A 14,820-nucleotide genomic window follows, 5' to 3' on the forward strand; every position below is an offset into this window, starting at 1 on the left:
ATAATTTCTATTGAAATTTCCTCAGTTAACGGATAATTTCTTCTTCTACATCAAGTTTTCTAATCTATCAAATTAAATCTCAAATTCTCTTTTGTAACTTTTATTCATAGCACTCATATTTGGGTCTTTTCCATAGGTTTCTACTTGTTGCTGAAAATTTTCATTTATTCACAGATATCATCATCCCCCTAACCCTGATATATCATCATAGTTATTTTATAAACTTCTTTCAGGCTATTTGTACATCTGGTCCATCTTTATATTTGGTTATTTTGACAGTTTTCTTTATTTAGTAACATTAATTTTCTTATTTATGAGTCCTACAATATTTTATTATATTATGAATATTATGTGGAAAAACTACAGAGACTGAAATAAATTATTATTTACACCTAGAAAAGGGTGCAGCTTTCTGTTAGGCAGCAGTCTTAATCTGTCCTTAAGCTGGGCCTGGGTTTTGTCATTTCTTTAGCTAGAAACATTTACTACTGTATTCAAATAATTTTAGCACTGGATATGAGTTTCCTTTCAGCAGGACTTGGGATTTGAGTCTGGTAACACTCCAAAGATCTCTTTATGCTTCATAGCCCAGCCACAAGCTTTCCAAACTGTGAGAATATTCACTCTGCCTTAGATTCTGGCTGTCAGCTTTTGAAGCTGGTGAGGAGCTCTCTCCTGTCATGGAGGTCTGTCTCTCAGATCTCTTCACTCTGGCTGCCCATTTCTCAGATTTGGAGTGGGGAACGCTGCAGCAGGGGATAGGCTCTTCAGTAAGGGGCTCAAATGCCTTCGATGTATTTTTCCTCGTTCTGTTTTTCTGTCTACAATTCTCTGCAAGTTCTGTGCACTGATGCCTCAAGGGGCTCTCTCTGTGCAATCCTTCCTCTGCTACTCCAAGTTTCCTCTAACACTCATCTGTGGTGTTTTTCCCCTCCTTCCACTGCTCCACCATGAAGGTGATTAAGATCTTTTCTCCTCTGGCAGAAGATTATAACTTTTTTGGATTTTAGTTCCTTCAGGTTTCTTTGGCCTCAATTTCCTAATAGATTTTAACAAAATAAAATGTTTCTGTGCTATAGGACTTGTTTTCACTTAAACTGGGAGTGACATTTTATCAAACTTCTATATTTTTAGCTAAGTGTATAGTCTAATATGTTATTGCAAAACTATGTTCACTTTGTTTTATTTTTTCTTTTTCATTAGATTAATTTATTGGGTTGTGAAGTTATTCTCACAATGAGATGACTGCATATTTCTGCCATCTTATTTCTTTTTGTATTTTAAAACAATGTTGAAAAAATTCCTGCATGATTCCTAGAAATGGATACGTATTTACACTTAATCTACTAACCAGTAGTGAACACATTAAGGTCTCTGGATAATTTACTCATAACAAATGCTCTTGGCAAAAACAATAAATGAAGTAACTATGTGATTAAATTTGAAAGTAATTAAAATGTTCTGTTACACTGAATGTTTATCTGAATTTCCCTTGTTTTGGTAGAAAATCACCAATATTTTATTAATTATTGATTTGTTATGATTTCTCCTTCCCTGATCTTAACACATTTATTATTATAACATAATACTCAATTAGATAATGGCATATGCTTCTTCTATTCCAGAGCATCTACTATCTTGTTTAAAGTTAGAGTAAGTATTTGTCACACACAAATCGACTCTTGTAACTTACCATTCTTTACCTAGCGTTCTCTAAAACATACATTCTGTCTTGGAATATTTTTCTAATACTTCCTTTACTTTCTAGTAAGAGACTCAAACAATTATTGCCTTATTTTACAATACGTATTTTATACTTTGTTTGAAATCATCCATTTTTGTCCTGGCATTTTCTCATATTCTGTCATTTCGCTAGCTAACACTCTGACAGTAGCAGCGTTTTTCCAGTTGATGCAGTTACTTCTTTGTAAGAGGAGCTCCAAAGGATAACTGCTTTTCTTTTATAGTTATACAACACAGAAGAAAATGATGTCTTGTATTCTCTGGTGGCTTAGAAGTAAAAATTATTCATTCACTTCATCAATTTTAAAAATACATGGTATTCAGCCATACATCAAATTATAGTTCATATTTCAAAACTGTTTCGTCTTTATTCTAGTATATAATAACTTTTATGTGAAGCATATCCTGCAGATTGGTGTTAGAAATATTTGCCTCTGAATATGATGACTTCATTTCTTAAGAAAGAAAAAGGATATTAGAGGGAAGGTAGTCTCTCTCTTTCTCTCTCTCTCCTTCTCATTTTCATAGCTATAAACAATCTGCCAGTTCCTTCAGGATATTGACTATTATTCTTATTTCAAAAGTCAGCAGTCTCAAAAGTTCTAAATTTAAAACAAGATATTTTGTGATAGTAATCTGATGATACCCCTTTCTTTCCAGAGCCTTGGGAAATAGGTTGTTATGGGGACATGAACCTAACCATCAAGCTGCTCAAAATCCTAATTCTGGAATCATAACTTAATGGATTATACACAGAAGGGATGGAAATGGCCTACTTTGTTAAACAGATAGTGCTGATATTTTTACAAACATTAGCAATTGTATTGGCACTCTTTACATTCTACTCTAAACATTTCAAGTCTCCAAACTTGCAAAGCTTGAGATTTTTGTTCCAAAGGGATCATAATGTTGCATAGTGTAAAGGGAGACAAAAGGCATAGGTGATTTCAGCAGAAAAACAGTTGATTCAATTATTCTCATGATATTAGTTGAGTGAAGGAGAAGAGGACTGGCCAATGCATATTGATTGATTTAAAAATGCAGGCCGAAGGGAGGAAGAGAAAGCAAAGGCTGCCTGAAAAGCTTGTGAAGTAGCTCATAGCAGAACATTATGATGTTTGTGCTGATTTAGTTGTACCTGGAGCAACGAAAGATTATTAATATTACTGTTTGAGTTCCTCAGGTTTCTGCATATAGGATATGGTTTAACGATAAGGAAAATTCCAGCCCTGGTGTGTATGGTTAACTTTTATCGTAGCGGTGCTAACTTGCTGTCATCCACAGTTTATTCTAAATAAAAATGTTGCATTTGGTGAATACTCACAAGTGGATGATGGTGTTCAAATTGATTAAAAAATATCATTTGTGGCTGAGTAATATTTTAGAGTATGTTATTGCACGCTTTTCTTATCTGTATGGTTTGACATTTTCCTCTCTCAGGCAAGATATATGGCAGGGCCTCAGGGAAGACATGAAGCAAGACCAAGAGCACTAGTCAAAATTTTGGGATTCTTAACGCTGTCCTTATCGGTACACTCAATCCACCTTGATCCCAAAACTTAAGCTCTAGATAGAATTTCTATACCTGATTGAGAAGACAGAAGTGATATAGGGAGTGTGAAAGAAAATAAGTTTAGTATGAAAAAAATGCACAAGGAAAAAAGCATTCTCCCTCTAAAGCTGAAAAGAGATTTATTGTGTCTATGCACAGTAGAGAGGTCTGTGACTCTGGGCAATTTGAATTGTTCTTTAGGAACAATGCAAAAGGAATAGCTGAATGGTCATTACTCTAGAAAAATTGGATTATTGGTCTGTTTGCGTGCATGACACTAAAGCTACTAAGGGTGTGATGGCAGGGACAGTGGATGTCTTGTAGTAACATGTTTGCAGCTGTGTAATCTCAGTATCCAGAGAGTCTCTACTTCACTTCTTGTCTACAATAAGCTCCCCTGTGTCTTAGTACAGTTTAGGACTCTAAATCTCTGGTATGACTAAAGAAAAAAGAAAGGGTGAGCAGAAGAGGTAACAAAATAGAATTAAGATTATAATCTTAAGGATTCAGTGGTCAGATCTTAAGTTGAGCTACTAAAAAGAAATGACCACTTTTTATATACCTACCTTCATAAAATGTGATTCAAAGATGCTCTGGGAGCTGGGGTGCACTGGCTTTCAGTGGGAGGCCAAATGGGAAGATCCCTTGAAGCCAGGAGTTTGAGATCAGCCTAGGCAACATAGTGAGAACGCATCTCTACAACAAGTAAATGTTAACAAACGTATCTGGGTGTGTTGGTGTGTACATATTTTCCCAGCTACTGGGCTTAGGTGGAAGGATCACTCGAGCCCAGGAGTTTGAGGCTGCAGTGAGCTGTAACGATGCCATTTCACTCCAATGTGAGTGACAGAATGATACTCTGTCTCTATAAAAACTAACAAACAAACAAAAGACATGCATACTTGCGTGCACAGTATGTTAATGAGTGGCTAGGAGAATTAATTTCCAATTTTAAATGTTCTTGTCATCTGGATGGAGTACTTCCTTACTGTTCTTTAGGCAAATAAATGTTGATTATTTTCAGCTGCTAAAGTTGAGCTTCAGAATCATGTCAACATTGCTTTCAATAATTCAGTCTTCTTAAAATGAAAGCAACATTAAGAAATAACCCCGTAGTATTCCATGGTGTATACGTATCATATTTTCTTTATCCAGTCTGTCATTGGTGGCCATTTAGGTTGATTCCATGTCTGCTACTGTGAACAGTGCTGCAGTGAACATTCATGTGCATGTGTCTTTATGGTAGAATAATTTATATTCTCGCTTATAAGTAAGTGGGAGCAAAATAATGAGAACCCATGGACACAAAGAAGGACACAGACAAGGGGACCTATTTGAGGGTGGAGGGTAGGAAGAGGGAGAGAAGCAGAAAAAAATAACTATTGGGTACTAAGTGGAATACCTGGTAATACCTGGGTGATGAAATAATCTATACAAAAAAACCCCGTGACCCAAGTTTACCTATATAACAATCATACATTTGTATTCCTGAACCTAAAAAAGGGTAGAAAAATAAAAAGAAACAGCTCCAAACAGAGTCATGCTTCAGAGTGTCCTGTTATCTATGGGAAATTATACCTGCATGAAGTTCACATAATAGATACATCAAATCAATCTATTAATTGTTTGATCAGTCTAGGACATAGCCATATATGGCACTTTAAAGTTTGATTAGCTTTTTTCTGTCTTTTCATACTATGAATTTGAGAAGGTGAAATGATTGGGGTGGAATGGAGAAAAGGTCAAAATTAAAAGAAGTCAAAGAGGATGATGCTAAAAGACTGAAGCATTTCTCAAATTTAATATGTTTCTTTTCCTAATCAGGGAATCTTAAAGTTCCTTTTGTATAAATCGGATTTTAGTGTCATGTATAATCTGATGGTTTTGTTGCCTAGCCCTTTCCTTTTACAACTGTCAATTTCATCATTATCTCATTGTGCTTTATAAAGTTGCCACTCTTTTTTTTTTAATTATTGTGACTCAGTAATTATACATATTGTGTGTGTGTGTGTGTATAAAACTTTAGACATATTTTAATAATATTTTCTTTGGTACCAATTGGCTACAAATATCTTCATGCATCAGAGTATTTTAAAAGACACATTTTAATAATGGCAAAATATTAAATGACTTACCTTAGACTTTGAAATCTGACACTTTGAATCTGAAACATTATCTCTGTATGGTAAAATTAGTTAATACAGGTATAGTACTTAGAAAAGTAACCTTAAGTACTGCTAAATGCTATGTAAATATGTGCTATAACCATTTTTAAATTATTTTTCAACTTTTTATTTTGAAATAATTTTAGACTCATGGAAAAGTTGCAGAAACAGAGAGTACCCCGTATACCCTTCACCGAATTGGTCCTAATGTTAACATCTTGTATAACTAGGATACAATTATTGAAACCAAGAGTTACATAATTACTAATAGAAAGTCAATGGTTTTTGGTGTTAAAACACGAGCTATCTCATCCCACCTCATTGACTGTATAGTTTTAATATCTCCTATATATTGTGTGTCCAAGCTCCTCATCTTCAAATTAGAAACTAGAGTGGCAAACTACAGTGGCATTTCTTTGTTTACTTGGACCCCAACTAGATAATAGCTGCAATGTAAGTAACTCTTTAGACAGACATCTTAACATATGACCTTACTTTCAAAAAGTTAGGCAATTAAAGCCAGACACAGAAAAGCCTGAGCCCAATTTAATTGCTTTTATTTGACTATTTCCTAAACTACATATTAAGCTGTTTTAGATAATTGTATACTGACTATATTTTCTACCATATTAATCAAGCATCTATTATAGGCCAGTGTGATAATAGAAAAAAATATAAGATTTAATCTTCCCTCTTAGTGAAACTACAGCCTAGTGGATTGTCAAATGATTTCTCAAGATTGATTTGTGTGTAGGGTCAAATGTGAACCTGTCCATGGATCATAGGCAGAGAAGGAAGTAGCGTCATCTGCACTGTGCAGATACAGAAACAGACTGAAAACAAATACTTTTTCAGTGTTCATATATTGAATGGAAAGCCTCGTTTCTCCAATAAGCATCTCACTTGGACATTTATAGCTGAAAAAGTTACTTTATATAAATCAAATAGCTTTAAGACTATGTTTTATTCCCACAATCCTTTTAGAGGGACATGAGTGAGAATCATCATGCAGGACTTGCTTAATGTGAACTATATAAATAAATAAAAATTACAACAATTGAAGGAACACTGAAATTTATTAAAATGAATCTATGTATAAGATTATGGAGAAAATGTCATTAAAAGTAAATAGCAAAGTTTGTTTCAAAAGAAAAAAAATTGGTGGGAAATCAACAAGTAATTTTCTTGCAAGTTTTTTTTTTTTTTTTTCTTATCATTTAAATAGCCCTGTTGATGGAAACGCTTTTATTCTCAGGCTGGAATAGGACTTGTAAAAGTATATAAATGTATATGGTGTGAATCGAAGCTTATATTTTTGAAGATATAGGTAAGTATGTTTAGGGTGGACTAAAACGTGTCGTTGAATTTTTACTAATAACAGGTTATGATCTTAAAGAATATATGTTATAAGTGAAACACTTGCTTCTACAGAATATCAGAGTAAAACAGGAGAAAGGCATACCATAGGATTGAAGAAAGACTTGGCTCTTGGCTGGGATCAATTTCTGATATAATGAATTATTTTAAAATTTTTAATTAAGAATGAGAAAAGTGTAATTTTATTTTGTAACTAATGTCAGATGAAAAAGAATATGAAATCAATATCAGAATATTAAGAATTTAGGGAATAAGGCACTGATAATATATTAACATTGATACAAAAAAACTAACACATTGATTATCTGCTTCCAAAAGTCAATAAAAGCTAAATGATCTCTGGAAGATAGATATAAATGGGGCTCTTACAACCAAAATAAAACACAGCAAGCACACTAACAAACACAATAAATCATCACCAATCTGAAGTTAACAATAGTCACAGATTTTTTATACACACATTCTCAGTTAGTGTAAGTGAATTAATTTTTTTCTCAAGGTGTCTTAATAACTTTTATCCTGATGTTTCACTCCTCGAACATTCAAAGAGATTGGTCAAATGCAAAGTCAAAGCTGATAAACTGAGAAGCAATGGCATACACTCAGCTGAAGGAGAACTGTATATCTGCTGCAAGTAATCTTAGAAACTTTGTTATTAAAAAGAGCTAAAAAGTCAGCATTACAGAATCCTCATTTGGGGGTTATTTTTCTCATTTCAATTAATCATCTAAAAGCACAATCAACTGAACAGGCTTCCTTTGGAAATCCTTTCTCTGTGGCAATGTAGCACAAAGCAGACAGTTTAACTAGATAATTTTATTAGGATGCAATTAACACTTGGAGCCCAAAAAAGCATCCAACCCATCTTTTTATTTAGATCAAGTGAAGAAACGCCACATAATGTTTCCATAGCAAGGTTCTGACAACCAGAGAAGCGTTGACAGGCACTGTCCTCTGGTGACAAGAAATTACAGTATAAAGATATATTTAAAATCCCTATGTTTGAATGAAATTAAATTTCGTTGTACAAAAATCCACAGCCCATCCTTTTCCAAAAAAAAAAAAAAAAAGCTGTGGGTCTTTTACCCAAAATTTTAGAAGTGAATGTAGAGGAAAAAGGCTTCTTTATAAGTTCTCTCTAAAATACTGCTCTGAAAGTGTTCGTAAGACTAAGAATCACATTTTAGATCTAAATGACAGTGTGTTTTGTTATAACTGCACTAATTTTGCTTTAGATTTGACATTTGAATTTATGCTTCTGAATAGTCTAGAAATTGATAAAGCAGAAATTCAAAATTAATTTGGTAAGATCAAACAGTTTGGATATGAAGATAATTCAGTTAATACAAACATAACACACAATGCATTTTTTATCAGCTTTAAAAAAAGTTTTATTTGGTAAAATGTGTTCTATATCTATTGAAGGCATTTGTTTTGTATCTATTCTCCATAAAGTAGGTAAAGGGACTGAGAACAAATCAATGGGCATCATGGATCAATGTAGATGGAAACCATAAAAATTTAGTAGAGTTAAAAATATTCACTATTCTTTGATTCATGTGAAATATTCTGAAACTTCCAGTCATATTGCCTATGCTATGGTTAAATGATGGTGTTCACTCTAAAATTCCTATTGAAACCCAATTCCCAATGCAACGATGTTAAGAGGGATGGCCTTTGGAGGAAGTAGTTACATCCTAGGGCTTCCCCCATCTTGGAAGCAGAGACAGGAGCCTTCACCAGACACGAAACATAATAGCACCCTGATATTGAACTTCCCAGCCTTCAGAAATGTGAGAAATAAATTTCTGTTATTTATAAATTGCCCATCCTTTGATATTTGTGAAAGCAGCACAGATAACAACTGAAATTGGTACTAAGAAGTGAGAGTACTGCTGTAACAGATACCTGAAAATGTATAAGCATCTTTACAACTGGGTAATGAGTAGAGGCTGGAACAGTTTTGAAGTGAATGCTAAAAAAAAACACCTTCAGAAAAAGCCACAGAAAAAGTCTGTGTTGCCATGTATGAAGCATTAAAGAAAACTCTGGTGAGGGCTTAAAAGAGAGCTGCAGAGAAAGCATTAGTCTTAGAGATTATAGATGCAGTCATTAACAGAAAGTTGGTAGAAACATGAAGAGTAAAAGCCATTCTGGTGAGGTCTTAGACAGAAATGAGAACAATCTTATTGAAAATTGGAGGGTTCCGGGGAACCCATGGGAACTTGGGGATCACTTCCCATGGCTGCCTCAAGTCTCAGTTCCCCACATTTCAATGTAGCTCTCCTTGACCACGCCAGGTGTGGCTCAAGAATGGCCAAGTGTGACGCAGGCCTCAATTTCAGAGGGTGCAAGCAGTAAGTCTTGTTGGCATCTACAAGGTGCCATCTCTGCATGTGTGCAGAGTACATGAGTTGTGGAGGCATGACTTTGTCCACCAGGATTTTGAAAGTTACTCAGTGAGCCTCAAGGCCCAGGCAGAGATTTGTCACAAAAGTGGGTCAACCTCATAATGTCCCCTCTAGGACAATGTCTAGCAGAGCCTTGGTTGGGGCCACTGCAGAGAGCCTCAACTATGGCAATGCTTAGTGGAACCATGGTGTCAAGGTTGTCCTTAAGAACCCCGACCTGTAAGGCTCCCAATGTGCCATGCCAGCCTGGGTGAGCTGCGGGCACCTGACTCCAATTCCTGATATATGTGGAGGGCTATATCCAACAAATCCATGAGAGCAGGGCCACCAGGAGCCTTAGGTTTCCAACCCATGCCTCAGTCTGTCTGGAAGATTAGACATGGGGATGAAGATTATTCTCAAGCATTGAGATTTAATGTTGCTTTCTGTGTTGGGTTTTGAACTTACTTGGTACCTGTTGCCTTTTTCTTCTTGCCTATTTCTCTCTCTCTCTTTTTTTTTAACGATGTGGTAGTGTTGAACAGGTTTAGAAAATGTGTGTCATTTGATCACAGTTAGACAGCTAGTAATTAATTTGACCATAGCTTTGTGTCTGAAGTGTCCACACATGCACACATGTACACACACACACACAGAGTGTGTACACTTGTCCCTCCTTATTTGTGGTTTCACTTTTCATGGTTTCAGTTACCTGAGGTTAACTGTGGTCCAAAAATATTACATAGATTTCTAGAAATAAAAAAAACTCTAGGTTATAAGTTGCACACAAGTCTGAGTAGCATGATAAAATCTTGTGCCATCCTGTTCATCCTGCTCAAAATTATTCCTTTGTCCAGTGTATCCCGGCTATCTACACTACTTGCCTATTAGTCACTTAGGAGCCATCTCAGTTATCAAATCCACTACCACAATATCACAGCATCTGTGTTCAAGTAACCCTTATTTTCCTTAATTTTCAATTTTATTACTAGTGATTGTTAAACTTTTACTCTGCCTAACTTATAAATTAAACTTTATCATAGGTTTATATGTATAGGAAAAACATAAGATATAGAGAGTTCAGTAATATCTGCAGTTTCAAGCATCAACTAGGGGTTTTGGAATGTGTTCCTCCCAAATAAGTGGGGACTACTGTATATTCTGAAACATGCATTGGGAAATATGAGTAAAGTAACTGGCATTCGGTGACAAATTCAATGAAAAAGAACAAGTTGTCCATTATCTTCCCCCATCTTCCCTTTAAATTCTTCTCAGCTTCCCCTTCACCTTATGCTCCAAATATATGAATAATACATTGTAAGGTATTAACTGAAAAATGTTACTGACAATGATATCCAATAGGGGTCAATATGATCATAAATCCACAGATATGCAGAATACATGCTTCATTCTTTCCTCCTAAAAATTATGAGCCAAAAAACATAAATAATTTTCTGGTGAACATGAAGCAGTACATATGGGAGCATCATGTACTCTCTCATTTGTCCAGTCAAAAATATGAATTAGGGCTAAGGATGAAAGTAGGTCTTAGAGACAATGCAAAGAACACAACAAACAAGCTCCCTACACTCACAGGTTCCTACTATTACAACATGTGTAATGTACACCAGTTATTACACATGTAGCATAACAAAAACGGAAGTAAAAAAATCTCCAGGAGGAAAATAAGCATCTCAGCTTCTCTGGGAATACAGGGAGCACTTCCCTGAAGAAAGTAGGATTGAAATTCAAAATTTTAGAATTATAAAGAGCATTACAAGAGAAGCATGGAGGGAAGAGTGTGCTAGACAAAAAAGACAGCTTGGGGAGTAAATGGAGGAAGTCATAAAAGAAGATAATGGCAGCCTAGGTAGCTCCAGGAGAATGGCAAGTCATACAACTTTAGAGGAAGGCTGGAACCAAGCAATACCGGTTTTTTTTTAACTATGCAAATATTTTGAGAATGGGGGTCCACTGAAAGCTTGTAAGCAGTGATTAGAACAACTGATTCATACTCCAGTTGCTGAGTACAGACAGGAGACAAGCAAGAATGGAAACAAGGAGCTCATTTAAGAGGATACTGACACTACCAACCAGAAAAGATGATACTTTGAACTTGAGATAGATGAGAAGAGGGATCAGATGTGGGTCACTCCCAAGATTGTGACTGCAGTGATTAGATAGATTGTGGTGAAACTTATTGAGGGTGGGGATGCTGGAGGAGGAGGAGTTTTGTGAAATGGTTAAGTACAGTTTATGATATATATATGTGAGACTTTTAGAAGGTGATTGGGTGGAGCCCTTGTGGATTAGATTAAAGCCCTTATTAAAGGGTTCAAGCCGGTGAGTTAGCTTTTTTTTTTTTTTTTTTTTTTTTTTTTTTTTTTTTTGCCTTTCTGTCCCTCTACAGTGTCAGGATACAGCGTTCATCACCTCAGGAAGATGGAGCGCCAAGGCATGATCTCAGAAGCAGAGAGTAGCCCTCACCAGACACCAAATCTGCCTGGGCCTTGATTTGGACTTCCCAGACTCCAGAACTGTGATAAATAAATGTTGTTATTTATATATCATGCAGTCTCCAGTATTTTGTGACAGCAGCATGAATGGAATGAATTTGAAATGTATCCAAATTTGTTAGAATGATATTTCACAGCTGTCAGTCACGGTTATGGGTACAGACAATTGGCTAAGCACTGGAAGTCTGCCAGTTCATACAATACCCTTATATTCCCCGTGAAGAAAGAGAGATGATAAATCTAAACATAAATTATTACCTTATAAATTCATAAAGCATTCTTTGGTAGATTCCATGTGAGTCTCACCCTAGGGATAAGCACCTTTTATATGGGATCTCTTTGGCTCCAAAGAGTTGTATTATAGGTATACTTTTCCAGCTAAGGATAAACCCCTGAAGATCAATTATCTTTAGTATTCAAAAATCGTTCTAATCATAATGCAGATATGACAGGCAGTTGGCAAGGCATTTTGTTTATTGTTGGCTGGTATATACTTCTGTGGCGGAAGTACTTTCTGGAACTGCTCAGATTTCCCCTTTTTAAGAGCTCTAACTGACCCAGCATGGGAAACCGAAGACCGTTCTGACATTAGTTTTCTCAGAACAAAGTGAAATCAGCACTGTGTTAGATAGAGCCTAAGGGAATGACCCAAGGGCAGATCTCACGAAAGCCTGACAGGACCTATGCCATCAACTTCAGATGCTGCCTTTGATAGTCTGATGAATGTTATGAAGGTGTGTAGTTTTGCGTATTTTCTAGACACAGCATTATTTATAAGCTGATAAATAACCATTGTTTAGACATTGACTGTTTAAAATTACATGTTATCAAGTAAATTGCTTTGTTCTTTTTTAATAGTGGTTCTCAATGCTGGCTGTGCATGAGAGTCATTGAAAGAATTGCTTAAAATATACAGGTATCCAAAAGTCATCTCTGAAAAGTGTAGCTCAGTGTAACTGAGGTAAGGTGTGTGTGGTGGTTAATATTCAGCGTCAACTTGATTGGACTGATGAAAGCAAAGTATTGTTCCTGGGTGTGTCTATGAGGGTGCTGCCTAAGGAGATTAACATTTGAGTCAGTGACCAGGAGAGGCAGATCCACCCTCAATATGGGTGGGTGCATCTAATCAACTGCCAGTGTGGCTGGAATAAAGCAGGCAGAAGAAGGTGGAATGACCTGACTTGCTGAGACTTCAGGCCTTCATCTTTCTCCTGTGCTGAATGCTTCCTGCCCTAGAACATCAGACTGCAAGTTCTTCAGCTTTTGGACTCTCGGACTTACGCCAGTGATTTGCCAGGTGCTCTTAGACCTTTGGCCACAGACTGACGGCTGTGCTGTCGGCTTCCCTGCTTTTGAAGTGTTCGTAGTCAGACTGACTTCCTTGCTCCTCGGCTTGCAGATGGCCTATCTTGGGACTTCACTGTGTGATCGTGTGAGTCAATTCTTCCTAATAAACTTCCCTTCATATATACATATATCCTCTTAGATCTGTCCCTTTAGAGAACCCTGACAAATACAGTATATAAGACCCAGGACTCGGTAGTCCAAGAAGTGTAAGGAGTGAAAGGCCCAGGACTATGTATTTTTGGTGTTTCACAAGAGTTTCAGATGCTGCCTGGGAGCATATTCATATTTCCTGCTGAGAGTCAGTAAATGATACCAAAGCACTTGGCTAATATCCCGTGATCGTTTCTTGGTGGCTGTACCCATGGCAGAAGTCCTCAGGAGAACGGTCTTTTTACACATTTCAAGACTGCAGAGAAATACTTCCAATGCTGAAAATAAAAGTAACTTTTGGCTATAAAAATGACTCAAACCCATCCCTTTGAGGCAAGATAATAAATCTCTATGAATTTGTCCCTGAGGAAATACTTTCATTTTCAGAGCACTTTGCCATTTTTATAATGGGGGAAAGAGCAATAAAATGCTTGTGGCAAAACAGCAATTCAGAGCTGGACTTACTGACTTCTCTTGAATGAAAGTTGATGGTGTCGGTGAAAATTGTCCCTCCCCTTTGGACACCAAAGAAGGAATAATGTTGTCATATTCTTTTCTATTAAGTGCAATAAAGATATTTCAGCTTTGGGAAAGAGAAATATGCAAAGTCTTAATATATTCATGTACCTATTTTGTCATTTTAATAGAATAATGACAAAGTTGATATTTAATGAGAAAATCCCTTCCCTTTTTTGTCATTCCTAAGGATGTTGGGTATGAATCTTCATCACATGGAAACCCAAGTAATACTGATTCACTTCTAAGAGATAATTTCTACATAATTTTTAGATATGCTTATAACTGTGAACAAGTTATTTAAACTCCATCTCAGCTTCCTTATTTGGGAAACTAGGGTATTTGGTGATATTTTCCAATTATAGATAAAATTTAGCGTGCTGTATTTCAGGGTGTAGCAAACTACAGTCCCCAGGCCATAGCCACTGACCACCTTCTTTTTTGTAAATAAAACGTTTTATTGAAAGCCATGCTCATTCATTGATACATTGTTTATAGCTGACTTTGCTTTACAACAGCAGGGTGTAGTAGTTGTGACAGAGATCTTATGACCCACAAAGTCTGAAATATTTGTGATATAGTCCTTAGAAAAAGTTTGCCAAGTCTCATTTTATACTGTTGGTTACATAATATCTAATTGAAAATTGCTTTAAATATAATAGATTAATTATTTCACATATCCAGATACAGGTGGTTCCTTAAATGATGGTTATAATTAAGGAGACTGGACTTTCTTTGAACTCTTATATATATAAGGCTGACCTTGCATTCATTTCCAGATCCTTCTCTGAGATTCTTCAAGTCATATGCCTTCTACCACTGCCCACAAACCGGAAAGCCTCCTTGGAGTCATTTAAGTTTCAAACTGTGAACCTGCCTCACCCAAAGGATAGTCCCTTAGTAATGAAAAGGTAAGCAAACAAGTCATATTTATACTTTTTTTCATAAAACAAATTAGGTCTGAATATTTTAAAATTCTAATTTTGTTTCTAAAAGTTTTTAGAACACTTACCATGATTTTATTCAAAAATAAATTTTTGCATCTCAGACAGCCAAAGATATTT

This window comes from Trachypithecus francoisi, unplaced genomic scaffold (assembly GCF_009764315.1).
Source record: "Trachypithecus francoisi isolate TF-2019V2 unplaced genomic scaffold, Tfra_2.0 Lachesis_group0, whole genome shotgun sequence".
In the NCBI taxonomy this organism is placed as follows: domain Eukaryota; kingdom Metazoa; phylum Chordata; class Mammalia; order Primates; family Cercopithecidae; genus Trachypithecus; species Trachypithecus francoisi.